Below are 25,975 nucleotides of genomic sequence, written 5' to 3'. Positions count from 1 at the left end.
AAGAATTCAACCTGTCTATGACTTCATTTTTCATTATTATGATTAAGTAATGTGTTAAAAATAAATGTTACTCAAATTCATTATATAAGGTGATTTCCCTTTTGATTTAAAACCTGCAAAATTAGAAAGATGGAACAAATTTAGTAAAAGGATTAATAGGATTTTTGTTGGCCAACAAAATGGATGGTACATTCGTTCAGTCTTCCAATTGTTCAATAAATGTATATAAAATACATCTCTTTATATCTATATATTTATATATAGATATAGTCTGTGCCATGTCATAGACTGGGTTATTTAGCACTAATTGAGACATAATGTCTGCGGTCACATAGCTTACAGTTTCATTAAAGAGACATGAAAGACTGCCATAAGCAAGACAAAGGGCCGAAAATGTGAGATAACTCCGTCTTAATATCCTTGGGAGTCTAAGTTACCTGTTAGAACCTAGAAAACCTTCAATGTCCTGGGATGATTTGTTTGTTTGGGGGGAGCATGCAATTGCTGAGTAAAAGAACCTTCATAGAAAAAGGAGATAAATAGAAAAAGTTGATAAACAAATCTTAGTTCAAGGTGAGGGTAAATAAAAGACTTGAGAAAAATGTAAACACTATATTCACATTTAAATACAGAAAGCAAAAGTCATGTTTCTAAGCTAAATTCTCTTAAATGAAAATCTTCTTAAGTGAAGTAGAAATCAGAAGGTAGACACTAGGGCTGATATTCTCAGTAATCCAGAATATTTGTAACATTCCATTTAAAAATAAATGTGTCATTCCCTGAATACTGCTTCATGGTGATCAGAATTTATACTAGCAGGACTTAGTAGCGGGTTAGCAATAGGTTTTCTTTAGAGCCAGCAAGAAAAATTAAGCCACTCTTGAGAAAAGGATCCTCAAAGAATATAGAAAGTAATGGTTGCTTTAAAAGGGAGTAAAAGGCAGCTTTGGCAAAGAAATAAGAAAGTATGTGTTCCCACCTTGGGGCTGAGAAGTCGCCCTTGGGTCTACTGGTATATAAATCCACAAGATTAGGAAATGCAAAGACAAATAGCTTCCTGAAGGCTATAAGGTTATAGAGAGTTGAAGGCTACAGCCAAGCTAAGAACTATTGATGAATGATTAGCAAGCCTCTTGCAAAAGATACACTAATTGACAGATAAGGAGAGAAATGGTTAATTTTTTTTTTTTTGACAGAATGGCATCTGATGAGCCAGTGAGCACAAAAACAAGATAAAGGTCAATAACATTGCAGTGCAATCCACCAATCATACAAATGTCAGATTTGGAAGACCAATGTTGTAACTTTAAGTGCCAAAGAAAACTCTGAAATCAGCATACTTGAGTGTGATCTGTAAACTGACATAAATGTAATGCATGGATCTTAAATTATTTCAAGAGTTAATATATTTTGAAGATGTGTTATGCATATTATAAGTCATAAAAATAATCTTGAAACCCTGAAAGGTTTTATTTTAAAAAAAGCTAATCAAGTGAAAATTTTAGAAATCCCACAGAAGACCATATACTAAAATTAACTAACATAACATTTATATGCTATATAATAGCATATATTTTAATTTGATAACACCCTTTAGGGTTAAATTCAATGAGTTGAGTTTCAATGAAGGAAGTTGAGTTTTAGGGGGACTTGAAAGATTATGGCTAGAACTGTATTTGGAGATAGACACATGCATAGACCGTATTCTGCAGTACTACATCAACATGACTTTTAGCTAAAAACAAGATACTCCACAAAAAGAAAACATTGCTTCCTCTTAAATAGTCCAAAAAGAAATCACACACACAAAAAACAGCCCAAATCAACTGCCAAGATCTTATACTTAGAAAATGCAAAAACCACTTTCCTTTTGTTAGAAAAAAAAGTCACTCTAACACATGTTCCCTTTAGAAGAGTCTCTTTGTTATGTGATTCTTACTGTCAACCTGTTGAAAAAATGAAATAGTGTATTTTCTGTTCTCCGATTGCATCATTCATTGGTTTGGGATTTTTTCAAGATGTGGAAGATAGTAGGGTATCATTTAAGTAATCACCTTTCTCAGACATGTTTGTTGATGTCCTTTGATTTGTATTAATAGTATCCAAATTGAAACTTTATTCATCATGAAACAAACATCAACACAAACCTTTGCTACAGACCTGGTGTCTGATGTCCCTGAGTGGACCCAAATGCCTCCAACCTTTGTACTCAGCACACTGTATCTGCTCATTCCCTAAAGCAAAGGGGTTTTCTTGACCTCTAATTTATACCCCACAGCCAACATATATGGGGTCTTTACACCTGTGTTTGCCTTTTCAAGCTCTCTCACTTGAGAGCACAAAATTTTCCAAAGAGCTTCAAGAACTGGTTGGGTATTACTTCTACCAAAGCACATTTTCTAAAACTTTTCAACAGGTGACTACCTTTGCTATATTTAAGACTTGTATACTTTTATATATCTTTCACCAAGTGATACCTTTGGATGCTCTGATCTGGAAGACCATTCCCAAAAGAAACCAGTCAATCCCACAACTAGGTTGATTTATCTCAGATTCAGCCTTAATCTTCCTCAGATTATTCTATTTCCATACTATTTTGCCTCACAGGCAAGGACACACAGGACACAATAATATGTGTCTAGGATTCAAAAACACTTGGGCCACGTTTCCATATTGAGTCTTTGTCTTGTAGTATTGTCTAATTTGTCTGTTTACAAATATGTTATGTCTCTACCATGGGCTTCTCTAGGGTAGAGATATCTTTATCCCTTAGTATCCACATGATGTAAGAGACAATGCAGTGAGTATTTAATAAACTATTAAAAAGATGAATGTCTGAAGTTGCACAGTAATGAAAATAACTTGGAAGAAATAAAATTAACTCTTTGTTATAAAAGTATTTAGGTAACCAGACCTATTATATCTTCGAGTAATTACTGGTTTTTGAAGGGAAATACATGTATCAAAGAGTTGTCCTTTTTCTTTCAGAGAATAGTTGTTTTTTCTTTTTATTAAATCATTAACACATGTTTGTTTCGTTTCATAACTCAGAGGAAAAAACTATCAGAATTTTATTTCTATATATTCAGTCATTCTCTTTGCATGTTATATACATGTATATATATTCTGCATATTCTAATTTGTAATCTGATTTTTAACATAAAAATAAAATCTATGTTTTTCCCCGTGTCAGTATTTCCACAATGTAATTTGTAACCTTTGCTTTCAAGTATTCTATATTTTATTTCACCAATAATTAACTAATCCCATATTCATGTATTTTTAGATTTCTTAATCCTTCCACTTTTGTGAATAGTGCATTGATGAATGCTGCATAACACAAGCTTTGTCCAGAGCCTTATTCTCTTATGATAAATAGCTCTAAATGTATTGGTGGGTAAATGATAGGCATTTAAAAAAACCTTAACACATATTACTAAATATATAAATATGCTATCAATTTTAAAATCTGTAACAGTAGTTTTTATATCTTGCTTTCTGTCTTTCCCTCATGTACTTGTGCTGAGATATGTACATTTAAATTGACCAATTCTTCAGATTATTGCCCACTATGATCAGTCATCAATTATAATTTGCTTTGTTTTAATTATTCTTCTTTCCCCTCTATCCAGACTCCCCTGTCATATCTCCCTCCCTTACACAGATATGGTTTTGAATGTGTTTGATGTATGTCCTTAGATATACACACCTCTAAAATATATCATGTTCCTTTGTCTTTGTATGTATTTTTGATTTACAGAAATGAGGTCTTGCTATGAACCTCATTATTTTTTTAATCCAGTACTCTCAACAATATGTTCTATGAGATCTACTGGTACGTCTGAGAGTACCTTTAAATTCATGCTTTTAACACTGCATCCTTTACATTTGATTCTCTAGTTCCCTTAATGATAGGAGGCTGGGTTGTCTCCAACCCCTTTGACCGGAAAGAGTGATGCAATAACTGTGCAAATACACTTTTTACAGACCAGTACAAATATGTTTTTAGGACAGATACCCATAATAGGGTAGTCATAGGTTTTAGTTAACTTGAATAGGTATAGTCATAGGTATAGTTAACTTGAATAATTACACAGTTCTTTCTAGATAGATGATTGTCTAAGTATGCCTCACTCATTTATTTTATTTTTTTTATTTTAGAGAGAGAGTGCACAAGTTGGGGAAAGGGGCAAAGAGAGCAAAAGAAAGAATCTTAAGCAGGCTCCACAGTCAACACAGAGCCCAACATGGTTCTATCCTATGACCCTGGGATCAAGAGTGAGCTAAAATCAGGAGTGAGATGCTTAACCGACTGAGCCACCCAGGCGCCTCACTATGCTTCACTCCTCACTGCAAGATAGTCATAGTTCTTTTTCCCCCATCCTTATCAAAACTTGTTATCTGACCTTCCCTTCCTTGCCAAGTCTGTGTCCATAAAGTGGTATCCTGTTGCCTTCTTATTTGCATTACTTTAATTATTAGTGGGGATGAGCACTTCTTTATAAATGTGTTAGTAATCTGATCTTCAGTGTCTGCTGACTCTTACAGCCTGACGGCAGAGCATCTTGCATGGCAGCCTGGTCCTGTTACACAGCCTTGTCTTGTGCTGGGTCCCAATCAAAACGAGCAGACTTTCAGGCCACTTGCTAACTGGCTCAGAATATAACACCCAAATGAGGAATATGTTTCCTCCAATATTCAAAGAGGCCTACTAGCCACTGCCTCTTTTTTTTCTTATAGAAGGGGAACAGATGCAGCAACTTATCCTTCACCTTAGAAGAGATCTCACAATGCCCCACACCGCAGGCCTCCAGGAAATTTTACGAAGGTGAGAGTCCCCTGAATTTTTGTGGAATTTATTTCTCACCTTTTAACATGCAAATGTTGTAAGAATAAGTCTAGAGTAGTTGCTGCTTCTTGCTCATTATGCCTAATCAGCATAATATCATCAATACAACAGACTGGTATAATATCTTGGGAACGGAAAAAACAATCAGACTCCCTACAGACTAAATTATTACACAGGCCTGGAGATACCCTTGAGGGAGGACAATGGCGGTATATTGCTGGCCTTGCTACCGAAGAGCAAACTGCTTCTTGTGCTCTTCAGCACCATACATCAAGGAAAACACATTCGCCAGATCAATGGCTTCATACCAGGTACCAGGGGATGTGTTAATTTGCTGAAGCAATGAAGTCACATCTGGAATAGCAGCTGCAATTGGAGTCACCATTTGGTTAATTTTATAAAACTCCACTGTCATTCTACAGGATCCATCTGTTTTCTGCACAGGACAAATAAAGTAATTGGAATAGGGATATGGTGGGTATCAGCACCTCTTCATCTTTCAAGTCCTCAATGGTGGCATTAACTTCTGAAACACTTCCATAAATGTGATATAGCTTTGGTTTACTATTTATCCCCCCAAAAAAGCAGTTCTAGTGGTTCCCACATGGCGCTACCACAGCAGTCCTCACTTTGCAGGTAAAGGGGCCAATGTGTGGATTCTGGCAGTTGTTAAGTAAGTTCATTCCAATTATACATTCTGGAACTTGAGAAATAACCATAGGATGGGCTTGAGGATCCAGTGGACCCAGCGTAAGAGGAAACTGAGTTAAAACTCCATTCATCACTTGATCTCCATAAACTTTACTCTGAATAATCAACCACAATGACATGGATCTCCTGGAATTAGTATCACTTCAGAGCCCATGTCCAGTAATTCTCAGAAAAATCTGGATATCCTTTTCCCCAGTTTGTAGTAAACCTACGAGAAGGCTGGGAGAAAGATGAAGGGTATCCATTTTGGGCAGGGTAGCTGGATTCTTTCTCAAAGGAAACTGGCCTTCTCTTCATTTAAGTAGTTCTGGGTCTATAAACTGGTTCACATCTGGGTATTGTTTGAGGGAACATCGTTCTCTATTTCAGTGATTCAGGTTACTCAGTTTAGACATTTTCCATTATATTTTGTTAAGCAAGAATTTTATAGACTCCTTATCTCTCAATTATTCTGGTTACTTTGACTTCACTGTCCATTCTGGTAACCAGACCCACCTTGTCTCTGGTGATTGAGTTCTGCCCCTGGTCCCCTGCCACCCTGGCGTCAGTTATCCCCATTTCATATAAGGATCACTGTTCACTGGCAGTCAGATCCCACTGTAATTTCTGGCCTACAAAAAAGAGATAGCAAAAAGCTCTTCAAAGGTGCTGGGGCTCACTTCACAAATTATTTCTCAAAGTAACATGAAAGACATCAAGGTGTCAGTAGGGCCACACTCCTTCTTTCTGGTGGCTTTAGGGGATCATCCATTCCTTCCTCTTATAGCTTTCCTTGGCTCATGGCCACATCTCTCTTCAATCCATGTTTATATCACTTTCTCTTCTATGCATCTGTGTAAAATATCTCCCTCTGCCTCTCTCTCACTTGTAAGCTCCTATGCCAGTCAGTTTCACCATTTTGCTTAAAGCATGGCATTGTCGTTTTGCCTTAGTATTTGGTAAGAAATGTTATCCATCTGTATTGTCTTTTCTTCTCATGAATAATATCTCATTTTCTGTTATATTCTTAATTGACTGTTGATGGTATAGAAAAACACAGATGGCTTTGTAAGTTAGTCTTGCATATAGACTATTTGCTAAATTTTCTCATAGTTCTATAAATGTCTCTTGATCTAGTTGAATTTTCCATGTGGATAATCATATCATCTGCAAATAACAGCACTTTGACTTTTTATACCAATCCTTATAACTATTATATCTTATTAAAAAGATAATTTTGCTGACTATAAGTTTTAATCCTATGTTTTTTGTTTTTTTTTTTTTAATTTTTTTTTTTCAACATTTTTTATTTTTTATTTTTGGGACAGAGAGAGACAGAGCATGAACGGGGGAGGGGCAGAGAGAGAGGGAGACACAGAATCGGAAACAGGCTCCAGGCTCCGAGCCATCAGCCCAGAGCCTGACGCGGGGCTCGAACTCACAGACCGCGAGATCGTGACCTGGCTGAAGTCGGACACTTAACCGACTGCGCCACCCAGGCGCCCCAATCCTATGTTTATTAGTAATGGCAATAGTAAGAATTCTTACCTTGTTTCAGATGTCATGGGAAATATTTCTAGCAGGTTTCCATTAAGAATCACGTTAGAAAAGGGGCTCCTGGGTGGCTTAGTCAGTTAAACATCTGACCTCGGCTCAGGTCATGGTCTCACAGTCCGTGAGTTTGAGTCCTACATCCTGCTCTGTGCTGACAGCTCAGAGCCTGGAGCCTGCTTCAGATTCTGTGTCTCCCTGTCTCTCTGTCCCTCCCCACCTCATGCTCTGTCTCTCTCGCTCTCAAAAATAAATAAACATAAACAAATTTTTTTTAAATCATGTAGACAAACACATAGAAGCAGAGAGTATGATGGTAGTTAGTAAGGGCTGGACAGAGGTGAAAATGAAATGTAGATCAAAAGATACAATGTTTCAGTTTTACAAGATAAATAAATTCTGGAGATCTGTACAAAATAGGGCCTACGGTTAATAATACTATATTACACATACTTAAAAATTTGTAAAAGAAGTAGATCTTATGTTAAAAGCTCTTCCCACAAAAGGAAAAGAAAAAAATCACGTTTGTTATTAATTTTTAATTTACACACTAGTTCAAGTTAAAAAAGTTTCTCTGTTCCTTTTTTTTTTTGGTTTCAAGCATATTAATCACATTATTATATTTGTATATAGATTTTCTTTTTATTATGTGATTGACATATTTCTTTGTGAGAGGTGAATTTAAAACTATAATGGTTTGTTCTTTTTCCCTCTCCAACTTTTTAGTTGTGTATTTATAAAATTGGGGGCTATATATTAACAATTTAAAGTTGTTGTAACTTCTTTTTTTTTTAATTTGTTTTAACATTTATTCATTTGTGAGAGACAGAGAGAGAGCAGGAGTGCAGGAGAGGCAGAGACAGAGAGGGAAACAGAATCTGAAGCAGGCTCCAGGCTCTGAGCTGTCAGCACAGAGCCCGATGCAGGGCTCAAACTCACGAACCGAATCATGAGATCATGACCTGAGCTGAAGTCGGTCGCTCAACCAACTGAGCCACCCAGGCGCCCCATAAAGTTGTAATTTCTGAATCCATTTTCTATTTACATGTATTTAAAGTATTACTACTTGTGATACTTTTAATTTAAATAATGTATCATTTGATATTAAAATTTCTATATTGAGTTATTTGGGGGCTTATATTTACCTGTTGTGTCTATAACAATTTAGTTTCAGAATTTTGTATCCTTTTTGGTTCAGTGAATTGTGTACAGACAACATATTGCTAGATTTTCTTCCCCTATGTAATATCTCTTCTGATTGATGGGGTCATTCCATGTAGTGGGTTGATTGATGGCCCACAAAAAGAGATTTTTTAGATTCATACCTAGGACTTGTGAATATTATTGTACATGGCAAAGATGTGATTAAGTTAAGGCTATTAAAAAGAGGTGCTTATCCTGGATTATCCAAGCAGGCCATGAATGAAATTTATAAATTATTAAATTGTTTTGTGTCTGTTTACTCATATCCCTAATAGGAAAATTAGTGTCTAACTAGTCTTCCTCACAACTTCTTGGTTGTGACAGTTAAGTGGTTAACTGGCCCCAAGCCATTTGTCTGCACCCCAACATGGCTCCACTTCCTCACCTAACCTTAGCTTAGGATCTTGAAAAACATAGGCTTACATATTAGATATAGAAATACTGATTACAGAAAGAAAAATCTTTAAATCTGAGGATAATTTATATGACAATTCAGTCATGAAATACAAGAAAAAACTGGGGTAAATATGGAATGCATATATAAATACAATATGGTAAAATAGATATAGTAAAAGTAGTCAAAGTATAAAACACAGTATAAACATAGTAATCTAAGCAAAGTAATATGAAATAAATGTACATGATAAATTATCCATTACAATTACTTATGGTATTTCATAGAAGAAAAAGATTTGTTATAAACGTAAAAAGTAGCCATAAACCTCATTAACCAACATAGAATATGGCAACTTTATCAAAAATTATTAATAATATACTCTACATGTAACCACCACCAATTTCAGAAATGCCTTGGAGTAATTGTAGATAACAATTGTAAGTGTATTATTGAATTTTTTTAAAAATAAAATTATGATATGGCACTTGGATGAAGAGTAAAAATTAAAACCTACATGGTTGAGAAGTGATAGAAAATTTTTTATTCTTGTTGGCTTTATTTCTTCTCAGTTATACAGAGCAGTATAATTAAATAATAAAAACTATTAAAAGTACATTTTATGGTGCCATAAAATTTATGCATTTCTTGGAATTTGAAATAATTAAACATATGTAGAGTACATGTTTTATCTCTAAGTAGATGAAAGCTTCATGAAAATATAAGAGCTAAATTAATTGAAAACTGTTAAATTTAAATTAAAAATGTTTAATATGTCATAAAGGGATGGGAACATATGCCCACATTTATACAAGTCTGTGGAGTTCAAATCATAGTGAGATCTTAAAATGGCACACTTAAACATAATTTGGTAAGTATTCATAGATTTTTTTTATGTATATAGAAGTTTCAAATTTATAAACATAGGTAAAACTAGCCAGAAAAATTATTACTAGGAATGCATTTGCAGAAAGTATTACTACAAATAAATAAATATACATATAAAGGTTTTATGTTCTTGGCAAATTTCGGTCTAAGCCATATGTAGCTAAAGCCATGTACATATTACTAAACATCCACCATATTCACTACTTTTTGAAACTTGCTAACACTTCTTCATTAAAATGGCTGTGTACTGTTATATTTTTTTTTGCTTATTAATATAGTCAATATTTAAAATAACCCTGTAAAGTATCATCCACATTTTACAAATGAGGAAACGGTGAGAAAGAATTTAAGTAACAAATCCAAATTCACACAAGTAGAAACGGTTTTAGCCCAGATTCAAACCTTGGTAATTTGGTAATTTGGTCCTAGAATGAACACTTTTCATCATTTTGTGACATGGCTTTTGCAGATTTTTAACAATTAGAGTCAGGTCTCCAGGAAAATGTTGATAGAGACAAAGTTTGCAGTCCACACACTCAGCATTTCTATCAAACTCCTCTGCTCCCATAACTCTAAGTTGCTCTGAGGTTGCTGCCCTTTGTAATTACTCCCAGGGTAGTAATTACTAAGAGAAGTATCACAGGTTGCTACATTTGTATTTTAATAATCATGCTAGAGGTGTACCAATGGATTCAAAGAAATAGATCTGAAATTGTTAAATTTGAAATAACAGGCAAGTCAATAGTGATGATGGAGTCAGGGGCTGGGCAGGTACATGACCGTAAGCAGGAGATCTTATTAATTTCCCATGAAATGCACCATAGTACTATTTAATTTTTTTACCTATTTATATTATTAGGCTAGCCTTAAAAGTATAATGTTCTTGCATATTTTATGAATCTGGGTTCTTCAGAGAAACAAATCTAATAGTCTAGTCCAAGGATAGGAGAAGGCTGATGTCCCAGTTCAATCAGGCAGGAGGGCAAGGTGGGGGTAAATCCTTCATCCACTTTTTGTCCTCTTCAGGCCATCATTGGATTAGATGATGCCCACTATTTGGGGGAGGATAATTTACTGAGTCTACCAATCATAATCATAAATCATCACCAATCATAATAGAAATACCCTCACAGACACATCCAGAAATAATGTTTAATTTGGACACACTGTGGCCTAGTCACATAGACAAATAAAATTAACTCTCGTAAGTCCACCCCTTGTCAACCTGGAACTCAGGTGAATCCCCTTAAACCATACTTTTTTCCAAATAAATAAAATAACAAGGTTATATAATTCTGCCTACCACATTCCAACTATCCAGTGTTAACCAACAGTGAAATAACCCCTTCCCTAGAAGAGGAGGTAAATCCTTGAGTGATGTTTACTGAATTTGATATTCCTTAAGTTAAATAATGCAATGTAAAATTAACAGCAATTAATTGCAATGATAGAAAGTTAAGGGGCACCTGGGTGGCTCAGTCGGTTGGGCGTCCGACTTCAGCTCAGGTCACGATCTCACAGTCATGAGTTCCAGCCCCGTGTCAGGCTCTGTGCTGACAGCTCAGAGCCTGGAGCCTGCATCAGATTCTGTGTCTCCCTCTCTCTCTGCCCCTCCCCTGCTCATGCTCTCTCTCTCTGTCTCAAAAATAAATAAAAAACATTAAAAAAAATTTTAAAAAAAGTCAGTACATCTCATGTATCCCATGTCACATAATAAAAAACTAAGAGAGAAGGAAAACACTAATCTTTAGTGGTCACGTGCTCAGAGCTGGTGTTGACAACTACCTTCTTCCACTACACACTCTGTATTCCCTTTGACTTCAACAAGCACCTCAGCAAGTCTTGGTTCTTCACCCGGTATGGTGACCCAAACTTTCATTCCTGAAGAATCTGAGCCATTTAGAAGTATTGCCTTGGATTGAGTTGCTATAACTTTCCAATGAGCTTAATTGCAGGGCGTGGTAATACTAAGAGATGCCCTAAGGAATCTCTTGTATTCCAAATATTCTCTTCCCTACCTCCACTGGGGAGTAGTAGTACAATTTTCCTTGGTAGTCAGAATCAGTCACCCCAGTGAGCACTGCAACTTCTTTCTTTGCCTGTTGATTCAGAGGCATGAGAAACTCAAACTGGCTGTGTGGCAGTCTTAACTTTTAGTTGAACAGAATCATTGTGTCTCCTAGTAGAAGAATTCCTCCCTCTGGGACTAAGGATTTGGGGCCAGCAGAACATAAATTCATAGGGAAAGCAATGTTGCTGCTTCAGGATGGGGGAGTGGAACATAGACCAACGAATTCCATGAGCTCTGTGGCAGCACATACTGTGTGGTGAAGGGACTTCTCATGGTAATGTGGTGGCCCATGCTTAAGCATTCAGTCTCTACTAAGGCCAGTAGAAGGCAAAGGCTGTTCCTCAAAAGGAGAATAGTTTTTTGCTGAGGATGACAGGGCTTTGTTTCAAAATCCTAAAGTCCTATGCTGCAGTGCACTTAAAACAGTTTGCCAAAAGTTTCAAAAACATGACTATCTGCAACTGACTCTTTTTTTTTTCAATATATGAAATTTATTGTCAAATTGGTTTCCATACAACACCCAGTGCTCATCCCAAAAGGTGCCCTCCTCCATACCCATCACCCACCCTCCCCTCCCTCCCACCCCCCATCAACCCTCAGTTTGTTCTCAGTTTTTAAGAGTCTCTTATGCTTTGGCTCTCTCCCACTCTAACCTCTTTTTTTTTTTTTTCCTTCCCCTCCCCCATGGGTTTCTGTTAAGTTTCTCAGGATCCACATAAGAGTGAAACCATATGGTATCTGTCTTTCTCTGTATGGCTTATTTCACTTAGCATCACACTCTACAGTTCCATCCACGTTGCTAGAAAGGGCAATAGTTCATTCTTTCTCATTGCCATGTAGTACTCCACTGTGTACGTAAACCACAATTTCTTTATCCATTCAAAAGTTGATGGACATTTAGGCTCTTTTAAAGCACCATGAGTGTGTTGGATCTTATGGGCTAAGCTACAGAAAATCTTGTTTTGTTGCAGTGCCTTCTCTTTGTGAGCCCCCTTCAAAACTAGCAGATGTTCAGGTCCTTAGTAAATGGGCCAGGGTAACACACCCAAATGAGGAATATGTTGCCTCCAAAATGTAGAGATCCTTTTTGGTTGTAGGAGGGACCAGGTCCAACAACTTATCCTTCATTTTAGAAGATATATGTCAATATGACCCATACCACAGGGCTCCTGAGGTGAAAGTTCTCTGAACTTTTGTTGGATTTACTTCTCACACTTTGATATGCAAATATATCACTACTAAGTCTAGCATAGTTACTACTCCTCTCTCACTAAGCCCAGTCAGCAAGGTAATGGACCAGGGTGACATCCTGTGGAAGAGCAAGGTGATGAGAATCCTTGCCGACTAAAGTATGACAAAGGGCTAGTGATTTGATCTAACCCCAAGGTAAGACAGTGAAGGTATATTGCTGGCCTTGCCAGCTAAGAACAAACTGCTTCTGGCAGACCTTATAGACAGCGTGGAGAAAAAGGCACTTTTCAGATCAATAACTGCATAGTATGTACCAGGGGATGTGGTAATTTGCTTAAGCAATTAAACCACATCTGTATAGAAGCTGCAATTTGAGTCTCCACCTGGTTTAGTTTACAATAATCCAATGCCAATCTCCAAAATCCATCTGTCTTCTACACAAGCCAGTTAGGAGAGTTGAATGAGGAGATGGTGGGAATCACCACACATGCATCTTTCAACTCCTTGATGGTGGAAGTATTCTCAGCAATGGCCCCAAGACTATCGTATTACTTTTGTGGAGGCTGAGAATTCCTATAATCTGCTGTCTGCAAACTGGAGGTCCAAGAAAGCCAATAGTATAATTCTCGAACAAAGGCCCGAGGACTATGGCAACCAAGGCTATTAATCCAAGTCCAGGAGCAGAAGATTAATGTCCCAGGCAGGGAGGAAGGAATCATGCCCACCCACACTGGGGAAGCATTACTGAGTTCACCTGTTTGAATGTTAATCTCATCCAGAAACACCCTCACGGACACAGTCAGAAATAATCTTTTAATCTGTGCACCTGTGACCCAGTCACACCCACACACAAAAATAACTATCACAATATTTCCATGGCTATATAAATGCATAATTTAATTAGTTTCCCCAGAATTTGGGGGGAAAATATATTTAACATGTCTAAAGTGACTATACACCCTTGAGGTCGAACTATACTGGGACGTTACTTGAAATGGCCAAGTGTCATTTTGCAATTGCCCATAAAATTATATTTCTTAAGATTCTTGTTTAAATTCAGCATTTGAATGTGCTACCCTCACCCTTGAAATGAGCTATACTCTGATTAATGGAGACACAGTAGCTGTCACACAGACAGACTTCTTAAATGAGGCTCATGTACCCTCAAGTTTGAACAGTTCCAGTGTGTACAACCAAAGGCTTGTGACCTTTGCTATTGGGAAGAAAAAAAAAAAAAAAGATTTCTGTTGACTCTTGGGCTCATTATTTCACACATACAGCCAGTTGGATTAAGTTTCCTAGAATGGAAATACCAGTTTCCAACACAAAGTGATTTTTTTTTCGGTTGCAAAAAGGTGCTATTTCTCTTTCTCTGAGAGCCATTTTTTTACTTCTGTATAATAAACTTGAGAACTACAATGTATCTACAGAAATAGGAATAGATGATTCAGCTTATCAAATAATATTTTTCTATAACTTCCAGATCAGGCAGTAATGAGGGAAATCAGTACCCCCGTAAAAATAATTTTATTTCACTTACTCTAACATAAAAAATATCTCTATAAAAATACTGCGACTCTCTTTTCAAATGTACATATATATACATATATATATGTGTGTGTGTGTGTGTGTGTGTGTGTATTACATTTTATCTTTTTTCTGGTAACTCATTATTTTTAAAATATATATTTTAAAATGTATATTTTCTGTTTCTCTTTGTTTACAAAATGCATATTTTATTGATTCCCAAATGAATACTACAATTTTTTTTCAGGTAGGAATCATAGAGTCTACTTCCCCTGTGGATCTCAAAACATTTTCTGAAATATTTGAGGGGAGATGTTTCATCCTAGACTATACTCATGTAGAAGAGAGAACCTGTAAATCACATTTAAGAACTGATGATAAAAAGTCATACACTTGATCGTAGAGATACCCTTAATTTCCTTCTGCATGCAGATTGAAAAAAAAGGCAAAAGTCACGTATCAAAAAATAAAAAAATCCTAGTGTGTGGTATTATTTCCAAAATAGTGTCTGCTTGAACAGAGGTATCCAGCTTTCTTATTCCAAGATGTATGTTAAAATACCAAAAGTATTTTTCCTAGTAAAGAAGAAAAATCCCATTTCAGCCATAGAAACAGAAGAAAAGTTTGTCTCACACCCAACACCTTTAGACTAGAAATGAAAATGATACCATATTGAAACCAAAAAAACAAAACAACAACAAAAAAAACACTGAGAGAGGAACTCACTCTCCTCTCACAGGTCCCAGTGAGAAATCATAGGAAATTAGGGGAGAAAAGAAGAGATTTATGGGCAACTTCAGAAACAGTTCTTTTGGAGGTTTACATTCTGTGTGGTGGCGATGACATTCAGGAAGCTGGTAGATTTTTGTCTGGAGCTCCTTCTTGATGCAGTGGCCTTACTTGTATTAACAAAATCAGGAAGGAGCCTGGACATAGCCAAAAGTGAAGAGGCTAGGACAGAGGACAGCAGAATATTTAACATTTCCTGTCTTTGTCACTTCACCAAGCAGAAATAAAGATTTTTGTGCCATTTGGAAAGCTCATGGCCCTAAACCATTCTACTCAATGTTTAATTTACAACAAATAAACCATTCAGCTTAATGCTCATGTCTACATTTCTCAGAACAATTAGGTAGAAAGTGGCAGGACAGGAGAAATACGCATTCATTGTGTCAATGAGTGAGAATCAGGTCTGAGAAATGTGTTCTTTGTTTAAATATGAGTAAGTAAAAAGACTGGGGGGGGCACCTGGGTGGCTCAGTCAGTTGAGCGTCCGACTTCAGCTCAGGTCACGATATCATGGACCGTGAGTTCGAGCCCCGCGTCGGGCTCTGGGCTGATGGCTCGGAGTCTGGAGCCTGCTTCCGGTTCTGGGTCTCCCTCTCTCTCTGCCCCTCCCCCGTTCATGCTCTGTCTCTCCCTGTCTCAAAAATAAACGTTAAAAAAAAAAAAAATTAAAAAAAAAAAAAAGACTGGGTAAAGGGAAAGTGGAACCAGTGAATCATGAGAGAATAGTGTCAATGAAGCTAAGGAAAATCGTTGAAGAAGAAAATTCTTGCAAAGAGTTGGCAACTGATTCAGATGCTGGGAAGGATTTAGGACTAAAAACATTTGTGCATTTAGGGGATTCAGATCCTCGGTACATTTATTCAGGGTGATTTTAGAGGTGTGATGGGAGCAAGAGCTAGGGTAGAGAGGATTGCAGGGATAGTAGAAGGTGTGTGGAAGGTTGAAAAATGCCTCCCTCCAATGATGTCCTGAGTTTAGAGATTCCTACCATTTGGAAATGTACTGTTTCGTTAAAAGAGAATAGCTCACAATGTGTACATATCATCATGTCGTACACTTTAAATATCTTAAAATTTTGTTTATCAATTATGCCTCAATAAAGCAGTAGAAAAAGAGGAATAACTGTTGGGTGAGCAGAAATATGTGTATTTATGAATACTCGAGTGCATATATGCATATAATTATGTATGAAAATAAATGCATATATAAAAATTGAAATTGTTTTAATGGACCAGTGTTTCCTTAAATGTGCTTTAGTAAAAAAAAAAAAAATGTTTTTTTCACCTATGCTTTAGAATAACAACCGACAAAGAATAAAAGTAATCTGTTCAGTTATATATAGTCACAAAAATGAAACTAAAGCTACCAAACCCCTCTTCTACTTACTTCTCATGGTGTAAGGCTCTCAATTAGTGGAAAATCCACCATATGCTTATATCCTTCATTTGAGCTTAACTCCTATTGTGTCAAATTTATAAAATAAATTTAATTTAAAATTTACAGACCATATGTTGAGTTAAACTTGAAATCTCCTAGGACGCCTACAATAAGATAAATATTCAAATTGGTGAAGTAAATTTCCACAGCATAACCCCTACTTCTCCTTATTGCATACCCGACCATTTTTATCCAAGCCGCAGTGCATAAAATAGACATCGTATCATCCTAGGCCTGCCAATCATATTGCTCTAATTGTTGCAGAAAACTTAATGTGAATTTACCTCTGCTAAAATTGCTCCTCCACAAAGAGTTTCTCAAAGTACTTTATCAAGATTCTGTGGTGTAGAACTTCACGATGTAAAATGAAATTCTAAAATAGAGTCACTTCCTGAAGAAGCACAGCTTTCAGCCTCATTGAAGTTATAGTTGAGAGAAGAAAGCAAAAGAAATAATTATCTTGCATGAATGAGCAGATTTCTCTTATTTCTCAAACTGTATTGGCGACCTCGGTTTGCCCACGTTTGGATGGAAATGAGCTGGGTCCTTTCTTGCAGGAAAGAGTTGGGAAAATAATAAACAAACAACTGAGAGGGTAGAGAGGAAGAGAGGTGGACGTAAAGAAAAAAAAAACACATTGTTCAAAAACATCTTAAAACGATCTGATACCTTTATCTGGTAAAAATAATATATTTCCTTGAATATAGAAGCTGTTGCAGTTACTAAGAGAACACACTTAACATTGTTTTTGAAAGGGTCCAGAAAGTATCTGTATAAGGTCTTTCTTTAGCAAATCCAAGCTACAGGCAAACTGGCCTGTCACTTGAGTTTTATGTACTGGAAGTTTCTGGAATATATGGATATTACAGAACCTCTGACAAGTCTCAATATGGTAATCACAGTGCAGATGTCTCAGTCTTTGGAATAGGGCCATGTCCTTCTCAGGAGATGATATTCCATGCTTGAAAAGCAGCTCTGTGCTTACTATGGGGCCTTGACAGAGCATGAACGCCAGACCATGGGCAACTATGTGATGATGGCATCCAAAAAGCCCATCGTGATCCTGGTACTATCTGATTTCGCACATTGAAAACAGGGGCGCCTGGGTGGCTCAGCCGGTTGAGCATCCAACTTCTGCTTGGGTCACGATCTCGCTGTGTGTGGGTTCGAGCCCCGTGTCTGGCTCTGTTCTGACAGCTCAGAGCCTGGAGCCTCTTTCGGATTCTGTGTCACCCTCTTTCTCTGCCCCTCCCCCACTCATGCTCTGTGTCTCTCTCTCTCTGTCAATAATAAATAAAAAAGAAACACAAAACACAAAAAACAAGAATGAGAGCACCAACCTTTTATTTATTAATTAATTTATTTTTGCTAAAAAGATAATCAGTGTTTTCCACTGATTATTTGTATATACCCTCATTCTGCCTGTTTTCCCCCTGTTTCTATCATGTAAAACAGTATACCGATGTCAGCCAGTATTTCAGTTTAGGTTTTGGGTAGGATTGTGATTACACTGACACCAACCAGGCATAATGTAACTAATATAAGACAAAGGAATGTGTATCCTGAGGGGCAAAAGTAAGAACTATGCTTAGGTACTCTTATTTTCCATTCCAGATCCACTCTCTATTGCTCTCCACTACTCTCTTTGCTCCTGGAAGTGTCCTTCTATCTATAGATCCAAATGAGTTCCCTTACCTTTTAACCAGATGGATTCAGAACTCAGCTATAGCTGCACTCTCTGAGTTCAGAGCTGTGGTGGTCACAGATTTGCATGGCTGCTCCTTCTGGAATGTTCCAGCAGGCCAAGTCTTTCCCTTAACCCTGCCTGCATACATGTGAAAGCTCCTTCCTTAAACTCTCCTTAATTACCTTTTGAGGGTACCATCTGTTTTTTGATGGTCTCTAACAGAAGCAGCTGTTTTGATGCAGCTGTAACAAAATGGTTGGTAAAAAAAAAAAAAATGTAAAGGAACTGTTCTTATGAATTACATCAGATAGAAACTGCACATCCCTAAACTTCACAGTATCTCCAAGCCTTGCCCTATTTCTTACACCCTGCTTCTTCTCAAACTCTTTGCCAGCATCTCTCCACACCATATGTAATCAAAGATTCTCATTGCATCCTTGGTCCCAGTAGTTCTGAGTTAGAGACATATTAACTTGTAGTTAGGGGAGACTCAGGAATGGAGTGAAGATGTCTATTATGTATATGACAAGGCAATTAAAAAAAAGTATAAAATTCTTAATTTTTCAAGGTCTGAACAGAATAATTGCAAGGCAAAATTGTCGCTGTGCCAAAACAGTAACGTCCAAATGTCATGTGCTATACTTAGAAGTGTTTAGTCTATTAATATCCAGGAACATGAATAGGTGGACTGACTTCTATTACACATACTATAAAATCAACAACAGGAAAGTTCTAGCCTTTAATTATGAAATGTAAGCTTCTAGAGGAGAGTAGGATTGTGAAAGGGTCTTATTTGATGAGAATACATTTTCTTCATGGACTTTTGTTGGCATGCAAATCCACCATAACACCTTGATAGTATTAGAAATGCCTTTATTTACTTTTCAATGTTTATTTGATCTTGACTGCTTAAAAATTCATAAGCACTCAGTCAAGCATATGCAAGAAAAAAAAACAAGTTTAGAATAGGTGAATAAACACAGAGCATGTGAACTTTTAGAAAGCTGAAGATGTGTTGAATTTAGATCAAGTCTATTTTTGTAAAAGTTTATAACTATTTGCCAGCTTCTTTAAAAGCAAATACAAGAAAACATGCATTTTCCATATTTATTACTAAACTTCACCTGTACCTTTCAGGTGAATTTATCATTTTTGTTTCTGACGGGTGTTATCTGTAGAGACATGATTTGATTGTGTGCTTTTTAAACTGACAACTGGTGGGCTGAAAGTTAGGGCTTGATGATACAGAAGATCTTGCACCAAAGCTCTGAGTGCCAACCTGACTTTTGTTTCTTTATATACTTTCTCTTTTACCATACAATTCCAGTTTTGAAGCATACAGCACTAACACCATTATAGGCATTTCTGCTTTCTTGGAATCTTTTTGTTAGAGTATTTGAGGCAAATTTTTTTTCCATACATCCCATTAAACTCAATTCATGTTTCTGTGTTCGGTTGAAATTGGACCTCAATTGATTCTAAATAACAGTGAAATGGAGAGCTGATCTCCATCCACCATTTTAAACCTAATCTTTTTAATGCTGTCTTTGATCTCCTTTTGATCTTAATTTTTTTTTTAGAGTTACGCATTTGTAAACCATTTTCCTCAGTTGCTTGATTTGACATATTTATAAACCTAAAAAATAAATGTTGCAATAGAGAAATAATTGCCAATAGCTTAACTTTTTTCTCCTTGAAGTTGCCATGTTTTTCTTCCCTCAATCCAAACTCACCCTCTTAGGCTCACACAAGTGCACATATGGGCTCTCTCTGTCTCTCTCTTTCTCCTTCCCTCCCTTCCTCCTTCCCTCCCTTCCTCCTTCCTGCCCCGCTCTCACTCAATCTTATTCTTACTCCTTCTGTTACTTCAGTAAAATTTCACTTGTATGGGGAACAAAATAAAAATAGTGATTGAGTCTGATGCAAAAATGAGACATGTATTTCAGATACCTGGATTACACTCCCTGCTCCATAGTGTTCCAGTTCAAATTACTAAACTGATATTCATGTATAATTCAATACATGTCTAAAATAGGTTGAATAAGGGGCACCTGCGTGGCTCAGTCAGGTAAGCCTCTGAGTCTTGATTTCAGCTCAGGTCATGATCTTACGGTTTGTGGGATCAAGCCCCAATTGGGTTCCGTGATGAGCATGGAGCCTGCAGCCTGCTTGGGATTCTCCCTCCCTTTTGCTCTGCCCCTCCCCTGCTCACACTTACATGCTTTCTTGCTGTCTTTAAAAAATAAATAAATAAAATTAAAAAAATAAAATAGGTTGAATAAAAATTATTTGCAAATTCCTCTTTTCCTCTTACTGCAGTGGTTCTAGTTTGAAGACTAGTCCTATAGAGTTAATTGCGAATTTTACTTAGGACCCATCTTTTTGAGGAAGTTTTACCTGTGATTAATTTTTTATGTAAATGTTGGCTCAACATATAGGAGCCCTTCAATAAAATTATATGTTTATATATATAATTATATTCAAACCAATATTAATTATAGCACATAATATATGCATAATAATGTATTTATCTATTATAAATGAATTATGGATTAAGCACATCATCATATCTCTAGTGATCTCACAACGAAAATTCATTTTTATTATTAAATAATTTTAGCCACATACAAGTTAACCAGCAGTGTGGCTTCTAACAATTGACAGTTCTCTTAACTTATCAGAGTTTCCTTATTTGTCAACAAGGAACAATGTGTCTGGCCCTGTGAATTTATTTTCTGAATTTAAATACAAAATTTATGTGGCCAATTTTTGCAAAATGTCTGCACAGCTAACCGCAAAATTAAGTGGTGGTGGTGGTGATGGTGGTGACGACGGTGATGGCAGCAGCATTTGTTGTAATTTTTTCTCTTTGTCTTTCCAGAAGTTCCCCAAGGTAATTTAGATCTAAAGAGATGGATGTTTCTTGTGCTGCTATAATAAATGACCACAAACTTACTGGCTTAAAACCATTCGATTTCGGGGCGCCTGGGTGGCGCAGTCGGTTACGCGTCCGACTTCAGCCAGGTCACGATCTCGCGGTCCGTGAGTTCGAGCCCCGCGTCAGGCTCTGGGCTGATGGCTCGGAGCCTGGAGCCTGTTTCCGATTCTGTGTCTCCCTCTCTCTCTGCCCCTCCCCCGTTCATGCTCTGTCTCTCTCTGTCCCAAAAATAAAAATAAATAAAAAACGTTGAAAAAAAAAAAAAATTAAAAAAAAAAAAAAAAAAAAAAAAAAACCATTCGATTTTATTATCTTTAAGCTCTGAATGTTAGAAACCCAAACTGGGTCTTAACTGGACTAAAATCAAGGTGTTGTCAGGATCATGTTCCTTCTGGAGGCTCAAGGGGAGAATCTGTCCCTTTGCCTTTTCCAGACTTTAAAGGTCACATGCATTGCTTTGCTCATTTCCCTATGCTCCATTTTTAGGCCAACGCACCTGTGTACCTGTGTGCCTCTGTGCCTTTTTTCCAGATTCATACTTTCCTCTGATTCTCTCTTTTGCTTTCCTCTTCCACTCTTAAGGGTTCTGATTACATTGAGTACACATGAATAATCCGGAATAATGTCTGATTTCCGGATCTTTTACTTAATCACATCCGCAAAGGCCCTTTGCCATGTGAGGTAATATTTTCATAGGTTTCAGGGATTATGAATGGGTGTTTTTGAGTGATTATTCTGCCTGTTCCAAAACCTCTCCCATCTTTCAAAACTTCAATTGAATCTTACCCTGTCTTTTCTCTCAAAGATGTTTTTATGTTTTGCCTGATAGGTCTATTTTGCTTATATATTCAACAAGTTTATAAATTCTAGATACTTATCTTTTTCCAGTTACAAGTGTTTAAATGTATGTTCCTAGTTTAAAACAGATCTTTCAATTATCTTCCCTGACAGGAGATCATGAAGTCATTCTCCTGTATTTTCTTGTATTTTAAACTTTTGCCTTCAGTATTTAAGTTTTTGCTTATCACTCACACCTTACAAAGACAGGATAAATACTACAAAATATCTCTCTAATCATACTGCCAGAGGAATCTTAGGCTTCAGGCTTGCATACAAATTTATTTTGTGGGAGATAATGAAATGAAGATCCCTGATTGGAAATGAGTCTAGACATTCCACTTTTGTCTTTTTATAGGGGAGCATACAGAACTCCATGCTACAAGTGTGTTCAGTGAGTCAGGTGGTCTGAATGAGTAACAGGTGCAGAGACTCTGTCAAGGTAGCCATCAGCACACAGGTTAGCATGGCATGTGAATAGAGGAGTTCATCCAAGACAAATCCGTAAGGAGGCTGAGAAGGAGCAATCAAGGAAGGGGATAAGAGAAGAACCAGAAGAGCTTCACATTCAGAAAGCTAAGGATATTTGGGGTTTCAATGAGGAGGTTATGGTTTACAATATTAAACACTCCCTGAATAACAAATGAAAATTCAGAATTCATTGCAACAAAAATTCAGTAATCATCTTTCTGAAAGCTTGTTCAGTGGAAGACTAAGACATGAGAGATATTGCCATGATCTGAACAATAAATGGAAAAAGAGGGAGCAGATATAGGGATTTGGATGTCTTTTTCAAGAATCTTGGCAATGCCAGGGAATAGAGAGGGAAATAAAACTAGAGAAGGCTTGAAGTATAAGAACAAATAGAAAAGACATCAGGATTTCTCAAAAAACACAAGTAGATAAAGAGAGAACTTATGGGGACAAATAGGATAATGTCTAATAACCAATGAAATTCTTGAGGTAGCATTTATGAGATCCAGAGAACAAGTGGAGGAGTTAGCTTCAGTCAAATGAGACATTTACTATCATCACGAGAGAAAGAAGTTATAATTCATCATCACTTTTGCAGATGGGGTGTCAGGAATTTGAAGGAGTTCTTATCTGAGTGTTTTCATATTTCTACGAAGTGGGAGACAAGATTTTCTGCTGAGAATGAGTGGGAAGGTATTAAGGTAGGGCATTTGAGGAGGTAAGAAATGGTTTGATTAGATATTATGGAAAATGGAGAAAAACCTTATCAGAACACAGAATTGGTGAGCAGGGTAAATGGTCCTATTGAGCTCAGAGAACATTAATTTATAGAGGCAATTTTCTGAGGATTTTGTGATTTTCTCCAGTTGAATTCAACTGCCCAGGTATAGGAACAAAGAAATCAGTCTGTTGGATTGCTTCAGCTTTGGTTTGTTAGGTGGGTTCAAAAATGGAAATTGAAAATGGAATTGAAAATATTAACAAAGACGTGGCTGAAGAAATTGATCAAACTTCGTAGGCTTAAAAGGAAGAAAGTAAAGCTGACATAGAAATAAGACCTTATATATGATTGATTGTACATCACAGAAGTGAGTCCAAATTAGCCTGATTAAATAAAAAGATTACTTTTTTTGGACGCACTCACTCACCTTGGTCTACTTTGGGAACATTAGAAGATTAATAAGCCCTAAAGTTACATATACACCTTTTCTATCAATATCTTTGATTTATGTAATCATGTTCTTTCTAATGTCCTTCTGATGAGACAGTATTTTGTCCACATTTAAAAAAAGCAACGTGACATATTTTCTAAACTATTAGCTCCTTTTTCATGGAACACTAATCAATGTTATATTGTCCCTAGGTCTTCCTTCTTGAGCAGGCTTCCTGTGTGACATTTTTAATCTGGTGTTTTCAAGCTCATGTAACCAAGAATACATATTAAAGGATAATATAATTTTAGAAAATCATTACCCCTTTGATCCACAAAGTCTTATAACTTTAAATCAGATTAATGTCACTTTTGACATTTCTTTGTGAGATCAAATGTATTTTGGTCATTTATTCTGGTTCAGTATATATTCTCGCTCTTCTATAAACCTCGTCCCTTGCTGAATTTTAGTTGATTAAGGTAGTGATTCAGAACTCACTGGAAGACACAGGTAAGTGTTGGAGGCTTCACATAAGATCCTTAAATTGGCTTGCACAGCACTGGGAAGCTTGCTAGGACAGGACTCAGCTTAATGCACTGCCGAGAAACTCAGGATGCAAGAACAGAGGATTTTACCAACATTGCCCTTCAAAGTCCTTATCAAAGATGTTCCTTACTACTTCTTAGGACTGTGCTTTTACTGTTGTACACGAAACACCTTCAGGTTGTGATCCACCCTTCTGATTATTGTGATTTTATTATATACAAACTGAAACAATTGTGATTTTATTTGCATGCTCTTGCACAGATCCCCGCCACCAGTATAAACAGAAAAGCCTAATGAACACTGTATAATTTACTCAGGGGTTGAAAATATCCTCTCGCTCACATTTTGTATCTTCATCCTTCTTACAGATTATGAAATATTCAGTATTTTTATCCTGAGACACATTGCTCTTAACATATTTGGCACAGAAGGTTATCTTTAAAATCCCCTCTAAATCTCCCAAATTAATGTTCTGTGTAGTGAGCACCTGCCAGCTTTGATACAGTTATGGGATTAGACATTTTTGAATGATTTTTGACTCTGAAGGTTGTTTGCATGCTGTTACCAAATCTGGCTGTGTTTCAGCACCAGTATCTTCTGTTTCATAAAGGATTTGCTGTGAACCTAATAAATGTTTTCATCTAATTTTATAATTATCATACCTAGGAAGTGCCTTTATTAGAGCTTGGCACTTTCCTGCATATAAACTGCTGCCCCTGTAATTGACTTTAACCAAGTGAGTACTAATCCACAGTATTTCCTTGGAGGTGGGCTTGGTGGCTGGGGAGGCTCTGTATTATACCTCTTTTTCTCTGATAAAATAAATAAAAGTTTATTTAAAGTCTCTGTATCAAATTAGATGCCATAATAAGACAAACTTAATTCAACATCCATATGCTGTAACAGGCTCCAATAGTATTATTAAATAGGGAACTAAAACTGTTCAGAAAGAAAAATATCAAGAAATAAACACTAAGCCTAAAGACAGCAATGCATTGTGTGTAACTTGCATATCACCCTTCAGAGACACTCAGGATGATGTATCCGTGTGGCTCATTGATCTTGTTTTGTTTCTTAAACTAGTGAAAAAAATGTATTTTCTTTTTGAGACAAATTTTATCTCAAATAATTTGTATAAATTTGTTTCATGAGTTTCTGGATCCTCTTGTAACATGGAAGAATTGTTCATCTGAAGATGAGCGCTCTCACAATCGATCTGCATAATATCTTCTTAATAAACATTGAATAAATTTAGATGAATATGTATGTTTTATGATAAGAAAAGAAAAAAAAAACATTTAGCTCCTTGGAAAAAAAGCTAACATTAAAATATACCTAAATAGAAATTGAGAATGAACGTTAAAATTTTGTTTGTATATTCTATTTCTTATATCTCTAAAAAATATATTCAAGAATGTTCTCAACTCCTTTATCAAAGCAGATGGCTACATCAGAGAGATGTCTCTCTCACATCTCTATTTAACAGAGTGGGACTAATTTCCCACAATTTTCCTTCAGCAAGATTCCCATTATCTTTAACCCATGGCAACAAGATTTTAGGTTTGATTTTTAAACTACGGATACTGAGCTCTCCTCAAAATTGGTGCCTGCAATTGAAAGTACTATGCATTGAGTAGTAAAATGAGTGATTCAAATTTAATAAAACCAATGTCTTAAGCTCAAGTAGAGTATTGCTTAATGGCTGAGACACATAAGTGAACTGGCAATTGCTTTACAATATATAATTGCAAT

The 25,975-nt window shown here is 36.5% G+C and overlaps 1 long non-coding RNA gene and 2 pseudogenes across 2 annotated transcripts in view; 1 reads left to right on the top strand and 2 right to left on the bottom strand.

Annotated features, from left to right (window-relative positions):
* The window catches only part of LOC131484890 (uncharacterized), a 45,935-nt gene extending 43,107 nt beyond the window's left edge, over nt 1-2,828 (top strand). For both annotated transcript variants that reach the window (XR_009248490.1, XR_009248489.1), the window contains exon 4: nt 1,197-2,828. This is a non-coding gene — a long non-coding RNA (uncharacterized LOC131484890). The remainder of the gene's footprint in view (nt 1-1,196) is intronic.
* Nucleotides 2,829-4,499: 1,671 nt separating this feature from the next.
* LOC131492393 (uncharacterized) lies at nt 4,500-10,143 on the bottom strand (annotated as a pseudogene).
* Nucleotides 10,144-11,337: 1,194 nt separating this feature from the next.
* LOC131492185 (uncharacterized) lies at nt 11,338-16,809 on the bottom strand (annotated as a pseudogene).
* Nucleotides 16,810-25,975: the final 9,166 nt, after the last annotated feature.

Source organism: Neofelis nebulosa, chromosome 1 (genome assembly GCF_028018385.1).
Source record: "Neofelis nebulosa isolate mNeoNeb1 chromosome 1, mNeoNeb1.pri, whole genome shotgun sequence".
NCBI lineage: Eukaryota > Metazoa > Chordata > Mammalia > Carnivora > Felidae > Neofelis > Neofelis nebulosa.
Note: the sequence above shows the minus strand (reverse complement) of the source record. Positions and strands in the feature narration are given on the sequence as shown.